At 34.1% G+C, this 20,772-nt stretch overlaps 2 protein-coding genes and 1 long non-coding RNA gene across 7 annotated transcripts in view; 1 reads left to right on the top strand and 2 right to left on the bottom strand.

The window, feature by feature from the left end:
- Nucleotides 1-20,772, bottom strand: part of LOC125664485 (uncharacterized) — a 299,224-nt gene that overhangs the window by 35,946 nt on the left and 242,506 nt on the right. The gene's annotated exons all lie outside the window — the stretch shown is intronic.
- The window catches only part of LOC125664562 (multiple epidermal growth factor-like domains protein 10), a 182,250-nt gene that overhangs the window by 111,954 nt on the left and 49,524 nt on the right, over nt 1-20,772 (top strand). The gene's annotated exons all lie outside the window — the stretch shown is intronic.
- On the bottom strand, nt 3,880-10,073 carry LOC125664503 (uncharacterized). The gene is made up of 3 exons (XR_008799219.1): nt 9,964-10,073; nt 6,229-6,278; nt 3,880-5,946 (listed from the first exon to the last, which is right to left on the bottom strand). It is a non-coding gene; the product is annotated as an uncharacterized LOC125664503 (long non-coding RNA).

The raw sequence follows: 20,772 nt of genomic DNA, 5'->3' as shown, positions 1-20,772 counted from the left end.
TTGCAAGTCACGTGTCTTTCCGGTATCACCTTAAAGCGCTCGATTGTCGGTTCCTATACCACTTTAACTCAAGAGGATTAATGATCATTCCCCTGGAAAGAGCAATAATTCAAACGTGAGAGCTCGGGTCTTTCTGGTATGACCTTAAAATGTACTTATACATGGCAAATACGGAAGTAAAAATAAACTTATTGATGGTTCTGTGAAAAGGCCAGATTTGAAGTTGATAAGTACAATCTAGGAAACTAAAACAGAAAGTTTTTATTCCAAAACTGCTGTTGATATATCTAATATATAAGTGCAGTAAAGGTGCTTGTTTGATGTCTAAATTAGATTAACCCCTGTCGATTTATCAAAATCGCCGTGAGTACTATATCATGGTCAAGTAAGCGGAGCAATCCGTATTCAAAATCAGTGTGCAAAGAACGGCAAAAAATTGGTATGAAACATGTCAGACAACATTCGACCCAATGACAGCATGCATTGACAAACTAGATCTTTATAACTACTATAGAATTTGCAAAAAGCTGACTTCCAACAAGTGTGACAACATTTCTGTAACCTCAACTGTTTTTACGAAAAATACTGTCTATTTCTTTTCGTGAAGAAAAATCTAATAAGGGAATCATTTGTTGTCAAAGTTTATAGTAACGGTATAAGTTAGTACATTTTCCAGATTGTACTACAAATTGCTATATAGTAACGGTGTAAGCGGTTACATTGAGCGTATTTTACTTTATATTGTTCAATAGTAAAGGTATAGGTGCACACAATCAGCATATTATTGTGACGGTGTAAATGGTTGCATTGAGCATATTATACTGCACGATGTTCTATAGTGACGGTGTAAGTGGATACATTGAGCGGATTATACTGCAGACTGTTCTAGGGTAACGGTATAAGTTTTACATTGAACGTATTATACTACATATTGTTCTATAGTAACAGTATACATGTTTACATTGAGTGCATTTTACTGCATATTGTTCTATAGTAACAGTATAAGTGAGTACATTGAGCGTAGTATACTGCATACTGCTCTATAGTAACGATTGTAATGGTTACAATCAGCATGTTATACTGCAAATCATTCTATAGTAACGGTATAAGTAGATGCATTGTGCGTATTATATTGCAGATTACTCTATAGTAACGTAATAAGTGGTTACATGGAGCGTATTATACTGCCGAATGTTTTATAGTAACGGTATAATTCGTTACATTGAGGGTACTATACTGCAGATTGATCTAAAGTAACGGTGTAAGCAGTTACATTGAGCGTATTATAATGCAGACTGCTCTATAGTAAAAGTGTAGGTGGTTACATCGAGCGTATTATACTGCAGATTGCTCAATTGTAACTGTAAGGTGAAGATAACGAACAGTGATCAATCGCATAACTCCTACAAGCAATACAAAATAGATAGTTGGGCAAACACGGACCCCTGGACACACCAGAGGTGGGATCAGGTGCCTAGGAGGAGTAAGCATCCCCTGTTGACCGGTCACACCCACCGTGAGACCCATATCCTGATCAGGTAAACGGAATTATCCGCAGTCAAAATCAGTGTGCCAAGAACGGCTTAACAATCGGTATGAAACACGCCAGACATCATTTGACTCAATGCGAGGTTGTATTGACGAACTAGAACTGTATAAGTGGTTACATTGAGCGTAGTATACTGCGGATTGCTCTATAGTAACGGTATAAGTGGTTACTACAACACACTTCAACTTCACTACGTTGGTGCATTTGGGAGGTGTTGGAGGGTGAGGCTGGATCGCAATGAGATGGATAGTATTATGGCAGATAATACAGTCACCATTCGGTTAACGATATATAGTTAACCAATCCTACGAATATCAAACAAACTGCAGATTGCTCTATAATAACGGTATAAGTGATTACATTGGGTGTTTTATACTACAGATTGTTCTATAGTAACAGTATAAGTGAGTACATTGAGCGTAGTATACTGCATACTGCTCTATAGTAACGATTGTAATGGTTACAATCAGCATGTTATACTTCAAATCATTCTATAGTAACGGTATAAGTAGATACATTGTGCGTATTATATTGCAGATTGATCTAAAGTAACGGTGTATGCAGTTACATTGAGTGTATTATACTACCGATTACTCTATGATAACGGTATAAGTGACCGTATTGTACTACGGATTGGTCTATAGTAACGGTAGAAGTGATTACATTGAGCGTATTATACTGCCGGTTGTTCTATAATAACGGTATAAATTATTACATTGAGCGTATTATACTACAGATTGCTCTATGATAACGGTAGAAGTGATTACACTGAGTGTATTATACTGAAGGTTGTTCTATAGTAACGGTATCAATGGTTACATTGTGCGTGTTATACTGCGGATTGCTCTATAATAACGGTATAAGTGGTTGCATTGAGTATATTATACGGCAAATCATTTTATAGTATCGGTGTAAATGGTTACCTTGAGCGTATTATACTGCAGATGGTTCTAAAGTAACGATTTTAATGGTTACATTGAGTATATTAATACTGCAAATCATTCAATAGTAACGGTAAGAGTCGTTACATTGTGCGTATTATTCTGCAGAATGCTCTATAATAACGGTGTAAGTGGTTACATTGAGTGTATTATACTACATATTGTTACATACTAACGGTAAAAGTGATTACATTGAATGTTTTGTACTGCAGATTGCTCTATAGTTACGGTAAAAGTGATTACATTGAGTGTATTATACTGCACATTGTTCTATAGTAACGGTATAAATGCTTATATTGACCATATTATGCTGCAAATGATTCTGTAGTAACGGTTAAAGTAGTTACATTGTGCGTATTATACTGCAGATTACTCTATAGCAACGGTATATGTGAGTATACTGAGCGTATCATACTACATATTGTTCTATATTAACGGTATAAGTGATTAGATTGAGTGTATTATACTGCAGATTTCTCTATAGAAACGGTATAAATCGTTACATCGAGTGTATTATACTACAGATTGCTTTATAGTAACGGTATAAGTGGTTACAATGAGCATATTATACTGCCGATTGTTTTATGGTAACGGTATAAATGGTTACATTTAGCGTATTATACTGCAGATTGCTCTATCGAAATGGTATATGTGATTACCTTGAACGTATTATACTGCAGATTGCTCTATCGAAACGGTATAAGTGATTACCTTGAGCGTATTATACTGCAGACTGCTCTATAGTAACGGTATATGTGATTGCAGTGAGCGTATTATACTGCAGATCGAGAGTTGTTTGTTGGATCCGTTTCTTGCATTCTAAGTATCATTCTTATATTTTGATAATGTATATGAACAAATACAGAAAGTATTGATAATAAATAAAGTATATTGGGGTTTCAACACATTATTTCAAAATCAAGGATTACCTCCCTCATGCATAGCTCTTATCCTTAGACGAATTTCACACCACATTTTGTTTGGCACGCTGCAAACATTTCGGTTGAGTATCACTGAAGAGACATTATTTGTCGAAATGCGCATCTGGTGCATCAAAATTGGTACCATATAAATTTTACATTTTATCGTTATCATAAACACATTCTTGTAAGCTGTGCATTTGAATATACGAATCTAAAGCTTTTCAGTAAAAATTGGACATGTATAGATAGCTTATCATAGTTTTTATTATAGGTTTTCATGCAACAATGATCGAATAATATCTATAACACGGTAGTCATTGTGGTATTTCCGATAGGGATTTGAAATTCCGAAATTTGCGTTGCGACAGTTAATTCATTAGCATATTGAAGAGAAGAGACATTATTTGTCGAAATGCGCATCTGGTGCATCAATTTTTGTACCGTATAAGTTTTAATTATGATTCCTGGGTCGAGGACTCTGCTGATGGACTGTTTGTCCCCGAGGGTCTCTACAGCCCAGTAGCTAAGTACTTCGTTACGAACTTGAAAATACGGATGCATATTTAATTGCTGTTACAAAATTTAGAAATTCATTTCAAAATTAATGACTATCTCCCTTACACATAGCTTTTATCCTTAAACGAATTTTACTCCACTTTTTTGGCACACAGATTTTCCTTAAAATAGTTCTGAAACTTCATTGCTATTTCGGATTTCAAACATTTCGGTTGAGCATCACTGAAGAAACATTATTTGTCGAAATGCGCATCTGGTGCATCAAAATTAGTACTGTATAAGTTTTACATTATGACCCCTGGGTCGAGGCCTCTGCTGGTGGACAGTTAGTCACCTAGGGTCTCCACAGCCCAGTAGCTAAGTACTTCGTTACTAGATTGAAAATGCGGATGTATATTTAATTGTTGTTACAAAATCTTATTGTTTGATAATGCATATGAACAAATAAAGAAAGTATTGTTAATGAATAAAATATATTGGGATTTCAACACATTTTATCGTTATCAAAGACACATTCTTGTAAGTTGTGCATTTAAAGATGAATTTAAAGCTTTTTAGCAAAAATCAGACACGTACAGAAAGTTTATCATGTAAGTTGAAGATAACGAACAGCGATCAATCTCATAGCTCCTATAAGCATTACAAAATAGATACTTGGGCAAACACGGACCCGTGGACACACCATAGGTGGGATCAGGTGCCTAGGAGGATTAATCATCCCCTGTTGACCGGTCACACCTAACCCTACCGTATAAGTTTTACATTATAACCCCTGGGTCGAGGCCTCTGCTGGTGGACTGTTAGTCCCCGGGGGTCTATACAGCCCAGAAGCTAAGTACTTCGTTACTAGCTTGAAAATACGGATGTATATTTAATGTAGATTTAATTGCTGTTTCTAAATTTAGAAATTCATTTCAAAATTAAGGATTATCTCGCTCACGCATAGCTCTTATCCTTAGACGAATTTGACTCCACGTTTTTGGCACACAGTTTTTCTTAAGATAACTCTAAAACTTCATTTTTATTTCGGATTTCAAACATTTCAGTTGAGCATCACTGAAGATACATTATTTATCGAAATGCGCATCTGGTGCATCAAAATTAGTACCGTATAAGTTTTACATATTAAGACTCCTAGACCTTCAGCTATTTAGATAATATCTTCGTAATGATTGCAGATGTTCACTATGTACAAGAAAGGCGAAGGAAAGAACAGTGGTCAATCTCAGAACTCCTATAAGCAACACAAGCTATATCTAGTAGAATTCTATCATACAGATGTACCCAATATACAAGCTATATCTAGTAGAATTCTATCATACAGATGTACACAATATACAAGCTATATCTAGTAGAATTCTATCATACAGATGTACACAATATACAAGCTATATCTAGTAGAATTCTATCATACAGATGTACACAATATACAAGTTATATCTAGTAGAATTCTATCATACAGATGTACACAATATACAAGTTATATCTAGTAGAATTCTATCATACAGATGTACAAAATATACAAGCTATATCTAGTAGAATGCTATCATACAGATGTACACAATATCAAGCTATATCTAGTAGAATTCTATCATACAGATGTACACAATATACAAGTTATATCTGGTAGAATTCTATCATACAGATGTACACAATATACAAGTTATATCTAGTAGAATTCTATCATACATATGTACACAATATCAAGTTATATCTAGTAAGATTCTATCACACAGATGTACACAATATCAAGCTATATCTAGTAGAATTCTTTCATACAGATGTACACAATATACAAGCTATATCTAGTAGAATTCTATCACAAACGTTTCCGGGATTATTATTCACACGCACTCCAAAATTTGTTCAATTGGTTCCGCACTGACCAGTATAATATAATCTGCCTGGTCCTCCACTGAACCACCTTGACTTGTTGTTTGATGACGTATTCCGGTATACAAAACCCGCTCATCCCGAACTTTTGTAACAGGGGTGTAAAGTGAGTAGTTCTGCTCATCTGCATGAAGTAGGACATTGTCATTATGGTGAGAGTTATAGGATTTTATACACACACACACACACACACACACACACACACACACACACACACACACACACACACACACACACACACACACACACACACACATATATATATATATATATATATTATATATACATGTATATAATTTGCTTGGCGAATCATATTGTTAATCAACAATTTGAGTTACATAAAACAATATTGTTTTGCAATTAGAAAATATTATATATATATTGAAAGGTAGAATAAATGACGTACAGTTTACAGCTAAGGTCCCGTACAATCGTCTAAGTTTGTATGATATATATCTGAGGAAAAATAGAATAAGTATGTAGTTGAAAGTTACAAGCATTAGCAATTAAAATATATTTTGGCGATGAGACTTGGACTCCTATAGAAGTTGTATGACACGTGTGATCAAGTAATCTATTCACACTTGCTATGAAAATAAAGTTTGGTCCCAATAACAGAAAATACCAACCCAAGTTAGTATGTCTCTAAAATATTTCATTAAGAAATGAATAAATATAAGTGTTAAACTGGGTTTTATATATGCCTGATACAATATACCTTCTAACCTTGCTTTAAACATCTTTTGATTTATATTTAAAACATGTTTGTGACCTCATTCTTTCGTTCGCAGGGTCCTATATGTCTCAGGTTTTACTAGTTCTAATTCAATGTTATTATGATGAGTTCAGTATTAATGCTATTATTCTAATTCAGTGTTATTATGATGAGTTCAGTATTGATACTAATATTCTAATTCAGTGTTATTATGATGAGTTTAGTATTGATACTAATATTCTAATTCAATGTTATCATAATGAGTTCAGTATTAATGCTAATATTGTGATTCTGTGTTATTATGATGAGCTCAGTATTAATGCTAGTATTGGACTTGTCAAAGTGTTATTATGATGAGTTCAGTATTAATGCTAATATTGGACTTGTCACAATGTTATTATGATGAGTTAAGTATTATTGATGATATTATTATGATGAGTTCAGAATTAATGCTAATGTTATTATCATGAGTTCAATATTAATGCTAATATTATCATGATGAGTTCAGTATTGATGCTAATATTATTATGATGGGTTTAGTATTAATGCTAATATTATTATGATGACTTTAGTATTGATGTTAGTATGATGAGTTCACTATTAATGTTAATATGATGCATTCAGAATTAATGTTATTATGATGAGTTCAGTATTAATGTTGATATTCTAATTTATTATTATTATAATGAGTTCAGTATTAATGCTAATATCCTAATTCAGTGTTATTATGATCAGTTTAATATTAATGTTAATATTCCAATTCAGTGTTATTTTGATGAGCTCAGCATTAATGCTAATATCCTAATTCAGTGTTATTATGATGAGTTCAGTATTAATACTAATATTCTAATTCAGTGTTATTACGATGAGTTCAGTATTAATGCTAATATCCTAATTCAGTGTTATTATGATGAGTTTAATATTAATGCTAATATTCTAATTCAGTGTTATTATGATGATTGCAGTATTCATGCTAATGTTATGATGAGTTCAGTATTATTACTAATGTTATTATGATGAGTTCAGTATTAATGTTATTATGATGAGTTCAGTATTAATGTTGATATTCTAATTTATTGTTATTATAATGAGTTCAGTATTAATGCTATTATTCTAATTCAATGTTATTACGATGAGTTCAGTATTAATGCTAATATCCTAATTCAGTGTTATTATGATGAGTTTAATATTAATTCTAATATTCTAATTCAGTGTTATTATGATGATTGCAGTATTCATGCTAATGTTATGATGAGTTCAGTATTATTACTAATGTTATTATGATGAGTTCAGTATTAATGTTATTATGATGAGTTCAGTATTAATGTTGATATTCTAATTTATTGTTATTATAATGAGTTCAGTATTAATGCTAATATTATAATTCTGTGTTCTTACGACGAGTTCAGTATTAATGGTAATATCCTAATTCAGTGTTATTATGATGAGTATAATATTAATGCTAACATTCCAATTCAGTGTTATTCTTATGAGCTCCGCATTAATGCTAATATTCTAATTCAGTGTTATTTTGATAAGTGCAGTATTCATGCTAATGTTATGATGAGTTCAGTATTATTGCTATTGTTATTATGATGAGTTCTGCATTAATGCTAATATTCTAATTCAGTGTTATTATGATGAATTCAGTATTGATGTTGTTATGATGAATTCAGTATTGATGTTATTATGATGAATTCAGTATTGATCTTATTATGATGATTTCAGTATTAATGGTATTGTGATGAATTAAGTATTGATATTATTATGATGATTTCAGTATTAATGTTACTATGATGAGTTCAGTATTGATGTTATTATTATGATTTCAGTATTGATGCTATTTTGATGAATTCAGTATTGATGTTATTATGATGAGTTCAGTATTGATGTTATTATGATGAATTCAAAATTAATCTTATTATGATGAGTTCAGTATTGATGTTATTATGATGAGTTCAGTTCTAATGTTATTATGATGAGTTCAGTATTAATCTTATTATGATGAGCTCGGTATTGATGTTATTATGATGAGTTCAGTATTAATGTTATCATGATGAGTTCAGTATTGATGTTATTGTGATGAGTTCAGTATTGATGTTATTATGACGAGTTCAGTATTGATATTATTATGATGAGTTCAGTTCTAATGTTATTATGATGAGTTCAGTATTAATGTTATTGTGATGAATTTAGTATTGATGTTATTATGATGAGTTTAGTATTGATGTTATTGTGATGAATTCAGTATTGATGTTATTATGATGAGTTCAGTACTGATATTATTATGATGAATTCAGTATTGTTTTTATTATGATGAATTCAGTATTGATGTTATTATGATGAGTTCAGTATTGACGTTATTATGATATATTCAGTTTTGTTGTTATTGTGAGGAATTCAGTATTGTTTTTATTGTGATGAATTCAGTATTGATGTTATTATGATGAGTTCAGTATTGATGTTACTATGATGAATTCAGTATTGTTGTTATTATGACGAATTCAGTATTGGTGTTATTATGATGAGTTCAGTGTTGATGTTATTATGATGAGTTCAGTATTGATGTTATTGTGATGAATTCAGTATTGATGTCATTATGATGAATTCAGTATTGATGTTATTGTGATAAGTTCAGTATTAATGTTATTATGATGAGTTCAGTATTGATGTTATTATGATGAATTCAGTATTGATGTGATTGTGATAAGTTCAGTATTAATGTTATTATGATGAGTTGAGTATTGATGTTATTGTGATGAATTCAGTATTGATGTTATTATGAAAAGTTGAGTATTGATGTTATTGTGATGAGTTCAGTGTTGGTGTTATTATGATGAGTTCAGTATTAATGTTATTATGATGAGTTCAGTATTGATATTATTGTGATGAATTCAGTATTGATGTTATTATGATGAATTCAGTATTGATGTTATTATGATGAGTTCATTATTGATGTTATTATGATGAATTCAGTATTGATGTTATTATGATGAGTTCAGTATTGATGTTATTGTGATAAGTTCAGTATTAATGTTATTATGATGAGTTGAGTATTGATGTTAATGTGATCAGTTCAGTATTGATGTTATTATGATGAGTTCAGTATTGACGGTAATATTGGACTCGTCACAATGATAACGGACTCGTAAGTAACAAACGTTAAGGTCAAGTACAAAAAGAATAAGAAAGGACACACAAAAGTATTCGCCATAATCGAAATGTAGCGTAGGAACTTATAAAATAAGAAACATTACACAGATGGTGAAGATTTGAAAACGCCTGTTACTAAACAGGAACCTCTAATTAATCCTTTAGCTTTTCAATAATACCAACAATATGCACTGAATTTCATTCTAGCCTATGTTCACCCTTGAAAAGAAAACGAAATAAAAATTGAATACAATTCTAGTTCGGCATACTTACACAATGAAAACCAATGATAAGACGATAACCACACTTTGTATAGATTGTGAGACGAGGAGTCCCGGAATATGTCTGAAATTGTTCATCAGTTCGTCCCTTCCCTGCATTCTATAAGATATGTCAAACGAACAATCTTGAGAATATTCCTCATGTACAAAGAAAAGGCCATAAATGCAACAGATGTTTGTGGAACACACGAAACGGCCAACTGCTCCTGATGCAAGACGTCACAATCAATTTAGTCTATCTTAAGTTACATTGTAGAATGGGGAAAAGTTGATCAATAAGAATTTCAGAAAAATGAAAGAAAATTGAAGCCGTCATTACAACACTTGCACATTGCTATAGTTGTACTTTTATAAAAAAAAAATCACATATTTCTTTTTAAATAATCATTTGTAAAACTCAATTTCGGTGAGGATAAAGCTTCATCGCATACTGTACAATAAAAACATTAACTCAATATTACATAGCAGGGTTAATCAGTTTTACAACTTTCAAGTTACAAGATCTCCGACGAGAAATTAAACGCGTTATTATGTATATTGGATTTATATACTCATGCCAGGAAAATTCATTTTGATGTAAGATAGCATGTCATTGTAAAAATTTCAAAGGGCAATTACAAGGATTAATAATTTACATAATTATAATGTATGTATATATTGCTTGATTTTCAAATGAAACAAAAATTGTACACTACAAAACAAGCGTTTTAAAATGGAGATGGTTGGTCCTTTGATTAATATATTATAAAATAGTTATAGTGTTGTAAAGTTTTAGTTGATATCAACAATTTCTCAAAACCAATAATCAGAACACATCAGTTTGTATGAAAAATATGAAGATAACTGACAGTGATACATTTAACAATCTTAATAAGTAAATAATTCTCACAAACCTCTCAATCAACACAGTCTGAGGTACTCGTTCTGTTGTCTCCTCTACCACTGATCGTTGTCCGGAAATAAAAAGAAGAAAACATCAACAGAGAGATAAATGCAATAATATGTTGATGGTGCTACCGTTTGAGCGAGCGCAGCTTCATGTATGTACATATTTTGTAATGTTCATGCTTTGATTAGGTTCAATTTAAACAATACAATGTATCGTTATGACGATCTAGTTCGTCAATACAACATCGCATTGGGTCAAATGCTGTCTGACATGTTTCATACCGATTGTTAAGCCGTTCTTGGCACACTGATTTTGACTGCGGATAATTCCGTTTACCTAATCAAGATATAGGGCTCACGGCGGGTGTGACCGGTCAACAGGGGATGCTTACTCCTCCTAGGCACATGATCCCACCTCTGGTGTGTCCAGGGGTCCGTGTTTGTCCAACTACCTTCACTGTATTGCTTATAGGAGTTATGAGATTGATCACTGTTCGTTATCTTCACCTTGCATCTATGGGCCAAATACTCATTACATGAATTTTCTCCCATTCAAACATGTATATATGGATGTGGTTGAAATATGTTTATGCTATCTACATGTCTACATTTTATATTTGCCGTCTTCACTGTGACTTGCTTCATTGATGCACGGCTTGTTCTGAGTTGTATGCTCTCGGGTCGACTGACACTACTTTCCTTTTTTTCTACTCTGAATCTTTCCAAGTTACTAAGTGTATGATAAAAATGCCCAAACCTTTCAAGTTGGTAAAACTGTTTAAACAGCACTGTCTTAGAACATAAAACTCTTTTCAATATAATGATGATTTAAAAATAGATCGGTAAATTTAACTATTGGACATGTATATGCGCGGACTCCCCCCTCACCACCATGCGCACATACCTAATATTTAAAAAAGGAAATTCATATGATAATCCCCTTGTAGGAATGGCATATTCCAACAGAGAGAACAATTTTTATAATTTTGTACACAATCCTAGTTGGAACACAATGATGAAGTATTTCAGCATTCACATATAATTAATGAATAAAATTGCAACATAATTAAGCCCCTCTCCACTATTGTTGTGAGGATACATTAATTAAGATTAATTCACAAAACTAGGATTAATTAATGATTTTTCAGTCGTTAATAGCAAGTGGCATGGTTGGTTATCATGAGGAAGGGGGGTCATCGTGGTTTCCATTACCGGACATGTTTAAAGGAAATGAATTCAAACACTCATTTTTTTAGTCGCGGAAAAAAAGAAAACAAAGATTTTATTTTTTTAAATTTCAACCCGAGCAAATCTAATAGATTTTTTGCAATTTTTTTAATAGTACTAATTCAGTACATGTGCTCCCTGACATATTCTAACATTTTAAGTTAGTCTCCATTTTTTCTTGTTAGAATAAATTCCTATTGTAAATGTAGTATTTTAATCAGATTTATGGTTTGCAGTCGATTATAGACAATTTGTATTCGATGCCATATTACGTATGACTAATGTTTACGTATATTCAATATTGTCCCGGTAGTATGACTTTTACAAATGGAAATAACAAGTACGTATTTAGATCCGCCACTGTCAGTCTTATTATGACGTACTTCAAAACGTAGACATGACATAACACATCATATTAGCCTGTCTTTCATAAACATTACACTTCGTTAAACATTTCGCCTATAACGGTGCACTGAATTTTGGAGCTAGGAGGCCACAAAATTAGGATGATAATCCACGTAAGTTCACAATCATATACAAAGGTATGACTTTGCAAGATCTCAGCCATTTTTGACAAGGGACTTCTGGGATTGGCGTCAATTGTTTTCCTTGTTAGAGGGTTAGATTTAGCTCGGATTTTTCCCGCGGTCTAGTCATTAGAGATCACAGTATGAGCCAGCGCTTCGCGCATGTTCCCTGCGCTGGCTATAAAGAAAGGAAAAATATAGTGAAATATGTCTAATCCGACAAGCACTGGGAAAAAAATTGTTTTTCGGAATAGCCAGTGTGTTCTAAAACTTTGTATCAGTCAAGCCGAAAGCCTACATCAAAGGGGAGGCGAATTTTATTTATATGTGGTAACTTTCACAGGGGCCTAATATACCATTTTAAATAAAATAATTCGGTTATACAATCTGTTTCATTTCGTTAGGTTTCGTTTCGTTTCAGTAGATTTCTTTTTGTATCGGTATATTTCATTTCGTTTTCGTTTTGCACTTTACAGGTACCCCAAGAGCATGTGATACGTTTGCTAAGTTTTTTATTCAATCGCAACAGAGTACTGATGAATACGATGATGTTACAAGGCTTTAACAGTCTCCTATTAAGTCAGCATTTCGTAACTTTTATGGTCATTATAGCGCCCTGATTTACCAATATAACCCATCATTCGGTGAAATGCTGTCTGACGTATTTCATACCAATTGTTAGGCCGTTCTTTACACACTGATATTGACTACTGCATTTACCTGCTCAAAATATAAGAATCGAGGTGGATGTAACCGGTCAACAGTGAATGCTTACTCACCTGTGATCATTGTTATCTCCACTTTTTCATGCTGTAAACGCACTTGGAGTTGCGTATTTAAAGTGGTAAAAAGTCATACTCTAATTACTAATGCCTTTAAAGTTTTCATGCGTTGAATACTGTTTGTTGAATATCACAGAAACGCGATTAATATGTCCATATGAGGAACAAACCTCCCTTTTGATTTCACGTAATGTATGATTTTAAGAATATATTATTGTTTATCTGAGAACTAAATTGAAATTAAGATGTATGATGAACATATATAATGTACTAGAAGTATAGGTATGTTGGGAAATTAATTTACCTGGGCATCGTCCGTTGATATTGTTGCATATTCCTTTGCACTCTGTAGAACACTGTTGCATACAACGTCTGCCATTATATCCATCAGGACATTTTTCACTACAGTTTGAACCTGTTGTTCCTGCTTCACATTCTACAAAATTCAAACGTCTATGAATATATCCGATGTCAGTAGCTTTCCACGTATTTATATAAGAAAACTAGAATCAATGCAATTAAATTCGCTGCTTAAAGACGTATAGATACTTCAATCTTTTTAGCGAAAGATCCAGAATTGATCCACACCAAAGTCTTGAAATGATTATTTGTAAGGCCGAAAACAATTTCAATAACAACTATAAAATATATTCATTTTTACCTGTACATGTGTTGTGGTGTAGGATATAACCCGCACAACAAATTGAAATTGAATATATTCATAGATATCTTTTATGATTTTCAGCACAAAACACGAACCCTTAACAATTAAAATTGACTTTAGAATGTAAATGATTCACTCTTACCTACACATATTAGGGTCCAGCGTGGCAGATAAACAAACAAACTTCAGAAATATGAAATAATTTAGACCCTCCATTTGGTTCACATTCAAATCAAACTAACATACACTTCCGTATCTCAATATCAATGAAAATGGCTCATAATAGTATATCCTTATTGCCCAAAAATACATTAACTGACATACATATTCATGTATTTTGATTACGATAAATTTTTGATTGAAACATCTTCAAACAATTCTTCAAAAATCATTTCGAATGAAGATAAATTATTAAAACCGTAACACGTTCAATATATTTCCAGAAAAATGACCAAGATGCACGTTTTGGAGTTCATGCAATATGAGAGGCTATATATATATATATATATATATATATATATATATATATATATATATACACACAATTCTTTAAAAAAAACAAGTTTTTAATATGAATATGAAATCTTGTAACGCTACTTAAAGTAGTAATATTATTCAGATTCAATAATTAGAATCAATAGAAGTACAATGTGCATTTTAACACCAATATGATTAGATAATGTAATGATGTAGTTTGACTTGCAAATGAAAATACATGTCGGTATCATTATACCATAGTTTGTATACAAAAGATAGGAGGATACTTGTTTAAATTTGTCACAAATGAAACAGATATAACCCTTTTCAGTTTTCCTTTTGATGATCATCACTTCTAATTCAAAACTTTACAGACATGTTACAAGTTATTATCTTATACTGCAATGTTGTAATATATAAAACTTTATTTTTGAAAAAAAAGGGGGGGGGGAGACGGCAGTTAAAGGAAATGATGACTTATCTAATTCACAACCAAAAAAGAATTGACAATCAAATATTGATAATAATCAAAATAATGTTTTTTTTTGGTCTAATCTTCGAATTTCGGGGGGGGGGGGGACCAGTGGATCCTTATTTCCTCAATTTGTTTTTGATGCTGGGGTGGGGGAGGTTTAGCAATCGTCCTTTGGAACACGTCTTCACTTCTTGTCTTCAAACTTACAATCTTTCAAACCTTTTCACTACCACTATTTAAGTATAAAAGGGGGGGGGGGGGAGAGGTCATTCCAATAAATACTGATTGAAAAAGCGGGTACAGCCCTACATCATGGTTCTACGTGCCTGACTTGCGAGGGGGTATTCCCACCAGCTATAAACTACGTTTTAACGGTACAGCTGTAGGTTTACAGTTTATAAAATACGATCAGGGATGATGAGGGATACCCCTATACTATTTGAAACACAAACATTCCATTCATCTGTTGTTGATGACGTAATTGTTTTTTTGTTTTTTTTTTATTTCAGGAATGAAGTATTCTCGCTATAAACAGATAAACATCACATTATTAAGACACAATCACATCAGCCCATTGTAGTTTCAAGAAGGCCCCTCGGGGTTGGGCCATTTTGAACTCCTGTTACTCCGGTGGGACTTTGAACAAACGATGAGGTACATCTAGGCCTGGTAGGCATCACGTTTAAGTCGAATCTTTGCCCCCACAAAGCCACTTGCCTTCTAATTCTCAGGATCTCGGTCTAGCTGAAGTTTTGAAAAGTGTTCCCAACACAACCGACTGATATCTGTAGTATCAAACATGTATATGATCCATGCCATCCTCCGAGCTGCATCCTTTGAGGAACTAAAATGATTAAATCCGCACCCTTTTTTCTGAATATTTGTGCAACCGTATGCAGCACAATGCTCCATTGATTGATGAGTAAATACACTATAGTAAATTGTGGCTATCTAGCTAAACTCACCACTTGATCTGTGAATACAGCAAGGTAAGTTCTTCGATGTAGAAGACGGCGAGTCAATAGCTTGAGTCGATTTATCCCAAGGGCAGCGGCGTATTTGGAAACTGGTCCGTGGAACACGTCTGCTCTGGTAGGGAAATCACAATCAACTGAGGTACTAACAGTTCACACTGTACTTCCGGTTGGTATAGACATCTCAACCTAAGTTGAGTCGCCCAGAATTACTACACTCCTCCCTCTCCCATTGATTTCATTAAATAAAATCAAAATTATCAATCTGGATGAAGGTACCAAATAAATATCTTCGATCCACCGATAAGAACATTAAAGAATGTATGGTTGAAGGTACCACTATAGTATCTCAAACCATGTGAAGACGCCATGCTAACATCTTCCTATAAAAATATACATCTCAGCTCAATGAAATGGCACGAGGATAACAGAACTCTTTGTACAATACTTTGTCATTGTTCAGAGTGATCAACTGTGGCAGATCTAGCTGTCTGAAAATATACAATATAAAAAACAAAATAGTAATCGCCCAAACACCACATCGAAATATAATTACTAATGATGTGCACTTATGTGAGGTACAGTAATTCGTAAATAAATTACAATTATAGCCTAGTTTCAAAATCATGCAATTTCATAAATTAAAAACTGGAGATAATGAACAATTATCAATCTCATAATTCCTATAAGGAATATAAAAATACATTTACATACATCTGTGTTTGATAATTATATTGTTTATCTAATACATGTATTGCATTCTAAAGATGAATTTCAGATAGCCTGTTAAATCACAACATTTATGAAAAACAATTCATATATATTTTGGGTATATCTATATGTATTACATTGAAAGAATTTCTAGGCAATTGTTGAAACTTTAAATAACCCCAACATCACTGACACTCATGAACAACATAATTGAAACAGTAAAAATCTGATTAATTTTAGTGCTTTACAACCTTGAGCGTTTTCTACATGTACATTTCAGTCACATGATGTGTGCCTGAATACAACACAAGATTATCAATGTCCAATAAACCTTTCCATTTCATATCAATCTACCCTCACCACTCACATTCGGCGCTAACGTGTTTACCACAGTTCACTAAGTTAAAAATCAACAATATGTATTGTACATCATGGATCTGACCTCTCTAACATGGTTTACTCGCTTAAACATCACATGTACATCATGCATAATTATATCAAATTATCATATTGGACTCTGTTTTCCAGCCCGTCGAGATGGACGTCATAGAAAAAAACACACAGGTCTTAATCTGTTTCGTAGACGATTCAGTAGCTTTAATTACTCCACTGATAAGATAGGAAGAAAACTCAAGTATTATTGCAAAGATGAATTTGCTCAAGATATTGTCACTGATTCCAAATAGACTCAGTAGGTAATTGTAGCAATTGTATAACTGATAACGACTTGGTATCTCGTTCTTTCCCTTGACATTCAAATGTAGTGATTTGGAGACAACAAACTTGTCATCTCCAAGGAACTGACCATTCCATTTGGTATTGCTCAACAAATCGCCACTGATTCCAAATAGACTCAGTAAGCCACTGTAGCATCTGTATGGCTGGTAATGCATTAGTTTCTCTCTCTTTTCACTGACATTACAATGCTGTAAATTGAGACAACATATTTGTCATCTCTAAGAAACGGATCACACCTATTGGTATTGCTTAACAATTTGCCACTGATTCCAGGTAGATTCAATAGGTCATTATAGCAAATGTATGGCTGACGATGCATTGGGTTCTCTTTCTCTTCACCAACATTAAAATGCTGTGACTTGAAGACAACATACTTGTCATCTTCAAGACATGTAGCACTCCAGTTGGTGTTGCTGTCATATCTGGACAACATTCCCCTCGTTGGGAGTTTCTACTTAGCGGGTGGAAATGGTTCCGGGAACAAGGACTTCATGGGACACTTCAGTTCTTTGTTGTCTAAACTGCCATAAATATTCGACTCAAGAGTCCCATTGTTCACTGCTATCCCATACGGGTCAGAGTGTAAATCCAGATAACTTTACACTGTGTCAATTGCTAACAGGATGACTGGTTCAGTTGGAATATTATCTAAGCCGTAGGCACTGATGACGTATACCCTGCTCTTCTGTGGATCTCTGTTATACTTTAGTTGTATTTTCTCGTAATCAGGGCCACCACTGATGTTTTGGTTATGTGCTCCTCCATTAACACAGGCCTTTACCACTTCTTTGCTATAGGAATAATAAGGGTTTACACAGTTCAACATCAATCTAGCCTGATCTATGTTAAAGGTGGTGTCCTGCTGTTCTGAGAATTTAACATCATTAAATGTCTTTATTAATGAGTTTAATGACTGGAAATCTATAGACTGAAGGGCCCCTCCAAAGCTAGAGTTTAAGGGACTGTATGTAGCACCATACACAATGGTAGAACTGGAATTCTTCGTCCATAGATGGCTCTCTTCATTACCATTATTTATAAATGTACAGCTTCCTCGCTCTTTAGGTTTCGGACCATTACACACTGAGTTTTCAAATGTCAGAAAATCTGTATTATATGGTTCAGACGCCAGGACAAAAGCTGAAAAATCCTGGTGAATTAGTTTAGGAGGAAAAGAGTCTGATTGTGCAAATATATGCAAGATCTGTCCATTTGGTAACTGAATACTGTTGTTTTGGTCAAGCTGAGGACCCAAAGAGAAACACGCTGGGTGAGGAGATGGTATACTGGCCAGAGAATGAGAAAGTCTGTGTCTTTCTTTTACGGGTTGGAACAGATATCTAAATGTTTGTTTACCTCGTCTCTGACTAGAGCTGTGTTCTGACACAGCCAATAGATTGGTGGACCTGGCCCAAGCTGTGTAAACGTGGGATAGGCTTAGGCGGAGGCGAATACATCCCATTAGAGTCACTTTGTTGAGAAGAGTCCTCCTCAAAACACACATGGTTGTAGATTGATAGTTTCTCTGGCTTTCGGTTGACCTCGACTACGCCAGGGAGTGGGAGAGGGACAGCTTCTGCACCATCCTCTGTCTCTAGGTCCTGTCCAAATTGTGAAAGCTCACTCGGGCTACGGCGACTTTCAGCAGTCTTTATGTACCCAGCATCTCCAGACATTACCGAGGTCAAGTCTGTTGCACTACGTGCATCGTAGAGATCAAATTCAGATAAAGCTTGCTTGTCCTCCGGGGCACTAACGAGTACGTCTGTACTCCAGGTATTGCTGGTTGTGTCTGATATCCCAGATACATGGTCTTGTCGTGGAGTGAAGCTGATACTCAAAATTCCTGCAGCTTGTCATATTGATTCAATTCTGTTGGAGGTGCTGAATCAATCACCAGCCCATCAGTACTCCTTGTATCACTCACTGTAGACTTTGTTTCCACTATTTTAATTTCTGCTTTAACTTAAGAATTTCCCAATCTATTAGTGACATCATCACAATTAGGTTTTGGAATTGTATCCAGGTGAGGAATTTTTTGGAGAGGCCTCAGAGGATGAAGGCCTCCTCAACACTCCCTGTCTGTAAGAGTGGGGTATTCCTGCCACTGATGTTGGGTGTATCATGCCCAATGGCTTTCACAGAGATCATGCCAGACATAATGTTTCCCTGATCCCTGGACAACAATTTCTGTTTTGACATCAACCCCAAACATTTTGAGTCACCAATTAGTGGTACTTGAGGTGGTATCTGGTTACCAGTGATTGATAGCCAGTTACCTACCTGTTGCTGTGGTTGTTGCTTAGGTTTATGTTTTTGTGGTTGTGGTAACTGATGAAGCTGCTGTAGTGGTAGTTGCAGTTGTGATGGTTGCTGGGTTTGCTGTTGTAGTTGGTCACATCGGTTCAATGACTCAGGTTATTGAGTGCAAGGTGAAGAAAACGAACAGCAATCAATCTCATAACTCCTATAAGCAATACAAAATAGACAGTTGGGCAAACACGGACCCCGTTATCGAGTCTGGTATAATGGGTTACCAATATGTAACAGCCCATTATTGGCTGGATTTTGCTGTACCATATTGCGGGTAATTGGTTTATTCAATGACTCAGATTGTAGAGTCTGGTATAATGGGTTACGAATATGTGACACCCCATTATTAGCTTGATTTTTCTGCACCATATTGCTAGGAATTGGTTGCACTTGGTTACCCGGATTCTGGTAACCATGATATTGAACCAGACCAGGTGGATACATGTTCGGTTGAGGCGCCATTGGTTAGCATACATAGGTGGTATATGCAAGTATTGCCGTTCCCCTGATTGATATGGTATATTAGGGTATACCGGTTTGAGCATACCTAACTGAGTAGTGTCAGGTAGAATGTACTGATTTGACATAACTTCACTGAATATTGACTAATTTTGAATAGGTTGACCTGGCTTATACATGTGACCTTTCATGTTATTACTTTAATAGTGACCCTGTATAGATTGACTTTGTAAAATATGACTATACTACTAATTTACTAGATGATGCCTTCACATAGGTACTAGGTAGGCTTATTACAAGTTGTCCAATGGTTGGCTGACTTGAGAAAAGTTTACCTTTCTTCTTCTGGATAGCGTCTTGTGATTAAAGTTCATGGTCAAATGTATAGATCTAAATTTACCCCAGGTACAGGTTGACTTTCTTTCTTAAATCCCAATTGTTCAATTGTAATGTTAATTTTATATTCTCTACCCCTACTCCCCCTCTCTAATAATAATGCTACTAGCTATAGTGTACCTCACCATAAGACAAGAATGGAAAAAAAATATTGTACCGAAAAGAAAAAA

The sequence above is a fragment of the Ostrea edulis genome, chromosome 1 (genome assembly GCF_947568905.1).
Source record: "Ostrea edulis chromosome 1, xbOstEdul1.1, whole genome shotgun sequence".
Classification (NCBI taxonomy): Eukaryota; Metazoa; Mollusca; class Bivalvia; order Ostreida; family Ostreidae; genus Ostrea; species Ostrea edulis.
Note: the sequence above shows the minus strand (reverse complement) of the source record. Positions and strands in the feature narration are given on the sequence as shown.